This window comes from Trachypithecus francoisi, unplaced genomic scaffold (genome assembly GCF_009764315.1).
Source record: "Trachypithecus francoisi isolate TF-2019V2 unplaced genomic scaffold, Tfra_2.0 Lachesis_group5, whole genome shotgun sequence".
NCBI classification, from domain to species: Eukaryota; Metazoa; Chordata; class Mammalia; order Primates; family Cercopithecidae; genus Trachypithecus; species Trachypithecus francoisi.
In genome coordinates, this window is record NW_022681470.1 from 91,762,936 (window position 1) to 91,770,151 (window position 7,216).

Genomic DNA, 7,216 nt, shown 5'->3' on the forward strand with positions numbered 1-7,216 from the left:
AGGTCAGGAGATCGAGACCATCCTGCCCAACATGGTGAAACGCCATCTCTACTGAGAATACAAAAACAAGCTGGGTCTGGTGGTGTATGGCTGTAATCCCAGCTACTTGGGAGGCTGAGGCAGGAGAATTACCTGAACCCAGGAGGCAGAGGTTGCAGTGAGACAAGATTGCGCCACTGCACTCCAGCCTGGGTGACAGAGCAAGACTCTGTGTTGGAAAAAAAAAAAAAAGATTGCTTCAATTTTGGATATGTTCATCTGGAGGTGCGATTAAACACATGAATAATAATGTTCAGGGAATGTTGACTATTTTGGTCTAGACTCTAGAGTAAGAAGAGAAATCTATTTAATGAAGTGAAAATCAAATGCTCTGGAAAACATCTGATCTCAAAAGAATCCTATCACTGCACATAGGTGTCAAGTGCCTCCACGCTGTGTATAATAAAACTACATCTAATTTCACTTATATAGATGTTCAAGGTTTTGTTTTTTAACCATTCTGTGCCCATTTTATGTGGGCTTGAGGTCAGATGTATTTTCTCCACCATTTGGGCTCCCAAGGGACATTTGACTCTAAGGCAGAACTTAGCTACTTTCAAGTCTTTTAAAGAGCTTTGCAGTCAGTAAAACACAAATCTGCAGTGCCTTTGCACTTGGGCTCTACGTGTGCATTCTGCTTTTTTGTCACATCTGTGTGTGTCCTTCATCTTGTATTTTAGCTCATTAATAGAACATTATGGCCAGCTGTCTGAATCAAAAAGGGCAATACAAAGGGAGAGGAAAATAAGAAGGAGGTGAAGTGGGGGAGAGAGGGAATTTTATTCTATTTGCCTTTTATTCTATTGAGTGTTAAGCTTTCAAATGTTGTTAGGATCATAAAGATGGGATGTCTCATTCTAAGATGAAGTACAAGTGAGGTTATATCTCTACCCTATCCGGCTATGCGATGTCTATGACTTTCTTTCGTCTCTCCACTCATGTGGAACCTTTTCTTCGACAAACATTTGTATCATGTGACTACCTTGTTTAATAAGATACTTATTTCATGTTTGGTTTTCACATAGAAATTTGTGTATACAACTTTATCATATCTATCACTCTTCACAAAATCTTGTATACTTTCTGTTTTTAGGGATCCTATCTCATTTCTCTTTATATTGCCAACAGTAGCTATCAGAATTCCCGAAAGTTGTCACCCAGTCACAAAGCTGCTCCCCAGGACCAACCCTGCCCTTGTGGGTATCCTCCTGGGACCACTGGTGGGTAGTGGTATAGAATTTTTCAAGAAAATTCAGAAAAATATGTTAGCTATATAACATAAATGTGTATTGGAATCCAAGGCTAAAATTTTGCTCCCCATGTTTCATGACAAATTAGTCCGATAAGCAGTTCAGAGGTTCTGCAGTAAGATTAAACAATGAGATCCTCCAATAACAAAATTATAACAATGTTGAGATGCCACAAATTTTATTACAAACCTTTCTTTCCCCTTTTTAATATCCCTAGGAAGAAATTGACATTCAAAGATTAAATCCTTTTGTAGGAAAAATTCCAGACACAGTAAAATCCAAATCAACTAAAACCTTAAATCAAATTGTCTTTAAGAATTTAAAGTAACCTCTGACCCCAAATTTATTATATTCTGCTTAATCTCAACTAAGTGTAAGTTCTGGATGAAGCTAAGTTTGTTTTAGCAATTGCTGTTTGTACTGTCTCACAACTGAATTGAGTCATTTCTTTCAGAACCTTGGAGATTGTGTTGGTTCAATGCCAAGACTCTCATGAGCCATGAGACTCTCATGATGTTTTAACAAGTTCAAAGGATTAATAGGGGATAAAAGATTATCAAAGCACAGGTCCCATAGCCACTGAATTCTAGAAAGTCAACCCCCAACCCTAGAGCAATTATACTAAGCAGGCTTACACTCTTAGAACCTTTATTTAATGTCTCTACAGACCCAGACGGAGATTCATTCACATATGAAGAAAGAAAAGTAGATAAAGAAATTCATTGCTTAGCAGAATGCCAGTCAGTTGATGCCAGTTGATGCCAGTCGACTCAGAGCCTTTGAACTTAAACTCAATTGTGAGGAAGCTCACAGCACAAGGTTAATGTTGACACTAAAAGCATTTACTATTTTAAGGATGAGTGGGAACCATTCATTTTGTGCCCTTTTTTTAAGAACAGAAAGCATTTTAAGAATAAGTTTCATTTCAAAGGTAGTAGTACCCTCATAAATTCTTACTGAAATCAATAATTACACAGGAAAATAAAAATACTTATAGCCTGTCACAGGCTGATTACAAGACTTTATAATCAAGTAGACTATTCTTAGCTTTAATATCCTATATAAGCAAGCATCATGTATGAGGTAGCAGCATTCCTTCTCCTGCTTTCTGAGGACGCCCTGCTTTGTAATTGAGTAGTTTCTTTTTTCCCCCAATTTTTATTTGAAGCCCAGAGGTATATGTGTAGGATATGCAAGTTTGTTACATAGGTAAACATGTGTCATGGGAATTTGTTGTACAGATGATTTCATCACCCAGGTATTAAGCCTAGTATTCATCAGTTATTTTTCCTGATGCTCTCTGTCTTCTCACCTCCCCCACCCTCCAACAGGCCCCAGTGTGTTCTGTTTCCCTCTATGTGACCATGTGTTCTCATCATTCAGCTCTCACCTATAAGCAAGAACGTGCAATGTTTGGTTTGCTGTTCTTGCATTACTTTGTTGAGAATCATGGCTTCCAACTCCATCTATGTCCCTGCAAAGGACATAATCTCATTCCTTTTTATGTCTGCATAGTATTCCATGGTGTATATGTACCACATTTTCCTTATGCAGTCTATCATTGATGGGCATTTAGGTTGATTCCATGTCTTTGTTATTGTGAATAGTGCTGCAATGAACATATGCATGCAAGTATTTTTATAATCAAATGATTTATGTTCCTTTGGGTATATACCCAGTAATGGGATTGCTGGATCAAATGGTATTTCTGCCTCTAGATCTTGGAGGAATCACCACACTGTCTTCCACAGTGGTTGAACTAATATGTATTCTCACCAGCAGGGTACAAGATTTCCTTTTCCTCCACAACCTTGCCAGTATCTGTTGTTTTTTGACTTTTTGATAGTAGCCTTCTGACTGGTATGAGATGGTATCTTATTGTAGTTTTGATTTGCATTTCTCTAATGATCCGTAGTGTTGACCTTTTTTTCATATATTTGTTGGTTGCATATATGTCTTCTTTTGACAAGTGCCTGTCCATGTCCTTTGCCCACTTTTTAATGAGGTTTTTTAAAAATTTTTTTCTTGTAAATTTGTTTAAGTATCTTGTAGACATTAGATGTTAGACCTTTGTCCGATGGATAGATTGCAAATATTTTCTCCCATTCTGTAGGTTGTCTGTTCACTCTGATGATAGTTTCTTTTGCTGTGCAGAAGCTCATTAGTTTCATTGGATCCCAGTTGTCAATTTTTGCTTTTGTTGCAATTGCTTTTGGTGTCTTTGTCATGAAATCTTTGCCTGTGCCTATGTCCTGAAAGGTATTATCTAGATTTTCTTCTAAGGTTTTTATAGTTTGAGGTTTTACATTTAAGTTCTTAATCCATCTTGAATTAATTTTTGTATATGGTGTAAGGAGGGGTCCAGTTTCAATTTTCTGCATATGGCTAGCCAGTTCTCCCAGTACCATTTATTAAATAGCGAATCCTTTCCCCATTGCTTGTTTTGGTCAGGTTTGTCAAAGATCAGATGGTTTTAGGGATGTGGTCTTATTTCTGAGCTCTCTATTCTGTTCCATTGGTCTATGTGTCTGTTCTTAAACCAGTACCGTGCTTTTTTGGTCACTGTTGTCTTGTAGTATAATTTGAAGTCAAGCAGTGTGATATCTCCAGGTTTGTTCTTGTTAAGGATTATCCTGGCTATTTGGGCTCTTTTTTTGATTCCATACACATTTTAAAATATTTTTTTTTCTAATTCTGTGAAGAATGTCAATAGTAATTTAATGGACATAGCATTGAATCTATAAATTGTTTTTTCATGATATCAGTTCTTCCTATCCATGAGGATGGAATGTTTTTCCATTTCTTTGTGTCATCTCTGCTATCCTTGAGTAGTGGTTTGCAGTTCTCCTTGAAGAGGGACTTCACTTCCCTTGTTAGCTGTATTCCTAGGTATTTTATTCTTTTTGTGGCAATTGTGAGTAGGAGCTCATTTATGATTGGCTCTCTGCTTGTCTGTTGTTAGTGTATAGAAATTCTCATGATTTTTGCACTTTGATTATGTATCCTGAGACTTTGCTGAAGTTGCTTATCAGCTTAAGAAGCTTTTGAGCTGAGATGATTGATTATCTAGATATAGGATCATGTCATCTGCTAACAAAGATAGTGTGACTTCCTCTCTTCCTATCTGAATACCCTTTATTTCTTTCTCTTGCCTGATTGCCCTGGCCAGAACTTCCAATTCTATGCTGAATAGGAGTGGTGAGAAAGGCCATCCTTGTCTTGGGGATTTTCAAGGGGAATGCTTCCAGCTTTTGCTCATTCAGTATGATATTGGCTTGGCTGTGGGTTTCTCATGCTCCAGGATGCAAAGTTCAACATATGCAAATCAATAAATGTGATTCATCCCATAAACAGAACTAAAGACAAAAGTCACATGATTATCTCAATAAATGCAGAAAAGGCCTTCAATAAAATTCAACATCTCTTCATGTTAAAAACTCTCGATAAACTAGATATTGAAGGAACCTACATTACAATAGCATTTTGTGTCTTTCTTTTTCATTGAATCTATTCAAAGCCTCTTAGTTTTCACTTCCTCTTCGAGTGAGGTGCTTCTGACACCTCAACTCTGAGTTCACTGAGAGACCTCTTATGTGACACAGCATCTACCGTCTCAAGTGAGCAGACCAGCCTCTGCTTGTTATGGAATTGTACTGGCCTAAGAAGACTGCCTCCTAGGGAAGTTTTTCACCTTGCACTTACATTTAGTTTAGTTAGAAAGTATATCTGGCCAGATATATGTGTTTGCTCACGCCTGTAGCCCTAGCACTTTGGGAGGTGGAGGTGGGTAGATTGTTTGAGCCTAGGAGTTCAGGACCAGCCTGGGCAGCGTGGCCCCATCTCTATATGAAAGAATTAAAAAATTAAGCCACCTACAATAACTAAGCAATCATGTCGGTAATTGTTTAAATGTTTTCCACCCTTGAGCCTAGAGAACATCACATGAATTCAAGAGTGATCCATCCAGTTTGCTGCTTGGACTTGAAAGCAGGGTGAGATTTGGGGTGACTGAGATATAGGAAGCTTTTCTAGGCTTCATTCTAGCAATTTAAAACTAGATTCTTACTGGTGTTTTGTAGCGTACAAGGAATCTTAGAGCCAAAAATATTATTCCAGTCACCAGTGCCTAAAAATGCTTTAGAGATTTCTATTTTTGCCCCTCGCCCCTCAAAACAAAACAAAACAAAAGACTATCTGCTTCACCTATGACTACCTAGAAAATGTGACTCTGCCTACTGTGGACCTCTGTTGAACCATCTTGTAGCCCCCAAAGTTCTGTTACCAGGCAGCACTTTTGTCCTTCCAAGCACTTACTGCCCATGTGTAAGCCCTTGCCTTGTCTGTCCCTGCTTACAAGGGCTTCGCAGCAATCTTGAAGGCCCTTACAAGGATTTTGTGCCTTTTGCTTATTGACATTCATGGATACAGTCCCACCTCTATAGAAGCAGTCACCAGCCTATGAACAAAGCCACCACAAGTTGTGTCACAAAACCATATGCCCTAAGACTGCAAGCATCTTGCCCAGATTCAGTAATTAAGTATAAAAGGTGGCTCAGAATAGTCCTCTGCAATCTGGAAAATGCCCTTCTCTCTTACTAAACAAATCCCAAGGCTGAGAATGACAGGATCTGTTGCCACCAAAAGCCTCTCCTTGCAAATATATAGTTCTCATACATATGATCTTTTGTTTTTAGTTCTTTAACATCTAAACTCATGCCACAATTATTTGTGTCTCTGAAAATTTGCTCTGGAACTTTAGATTCCCCCACTCCCTCCCCACTTAAATCTCCACACAGGGGAAGGCATATGCTTGTTCGTAAATCCTTCTACCAGCAGAGTTGCATCCAGGGGGAAGAGCATGGAGCTAAGTTTAGCATGGAGCTGGGCGCCGTGGCTCATGCCTGTAATCCCACACTTTGGGAGGCCAAGTGTGTGGATCACAAGGTCAGGAGATCGAGACCATCCTGCCAACATGGTGAAACCCAGTCTCTACTAAGAATACAAAAATTAGCCGGGCATGGTGGCATGTGCCTGTAGTCCCAGCACTTGGGAGGCTGAGGCACAAGAATCACTTGAACCCGGGATGCAGAGGTTACAGTGAGCCGAGATCGTGCTACTACACTCTAGCCTGGGCAACAAAGTGAGACTCCTTCTCAAAAAATAATAGTAATAATAATAATAAGTTTAGCATGACTCAATTATTCTTCCCAAATTTACCAATCACATAAGGCACGTTACTTCTTCCAGGGTGGAGTGAGTTAAGGAGCAGAAGGAGGAACGGGAGTAGGAGTTGCATGCACATGGAAGAAAACAGGTGTCCCCCCAACACAACCATTCATTAATTTATTCATGCAAATGAAAAGTTATTCTGTTCAATTAGATTTGCTATATTTAGCAAATAAAAATATGAGACTTGTTCCCAAACCTTGTAATACTAACTAATGAGAAAAATAGGTATTATACAATCACATAAATATATAGAGAAAGATAAAATTTGGTGACTTCCATGGGAGAAGGAACATAATAATATTCGTTAAAAAAAGAGGACCCTCTTTCCACTACATGCCAAGGTTGGGCACCCTGAGGATGGGACATTTGATCTGAGATCATCTTCCATTTCTAATGTAAAGGTCTCTGAATGATGACAACTTTATCCTGGTAGGTAGATTCCTGAGAATGGCTTACCTCTAAGTCTAAAACATGCATTTCTAACAGAAGTGATATGACCCTCAAAGAGGCAAGAATTGACTCTTGCGAAGATGAAAAAAAAACTAATTTTTTAATGTATCAAACACAGCTGTACATGCAGCACATAAACACATAAATAGTATATTTGTGGTATTAAATTTTCATGGAAAAAGGGGGTAGCTAAAAACAAGAATGTCTTAAAAAGATCGTTAGGGGAGCAATAATGAAAAAATGGTTGA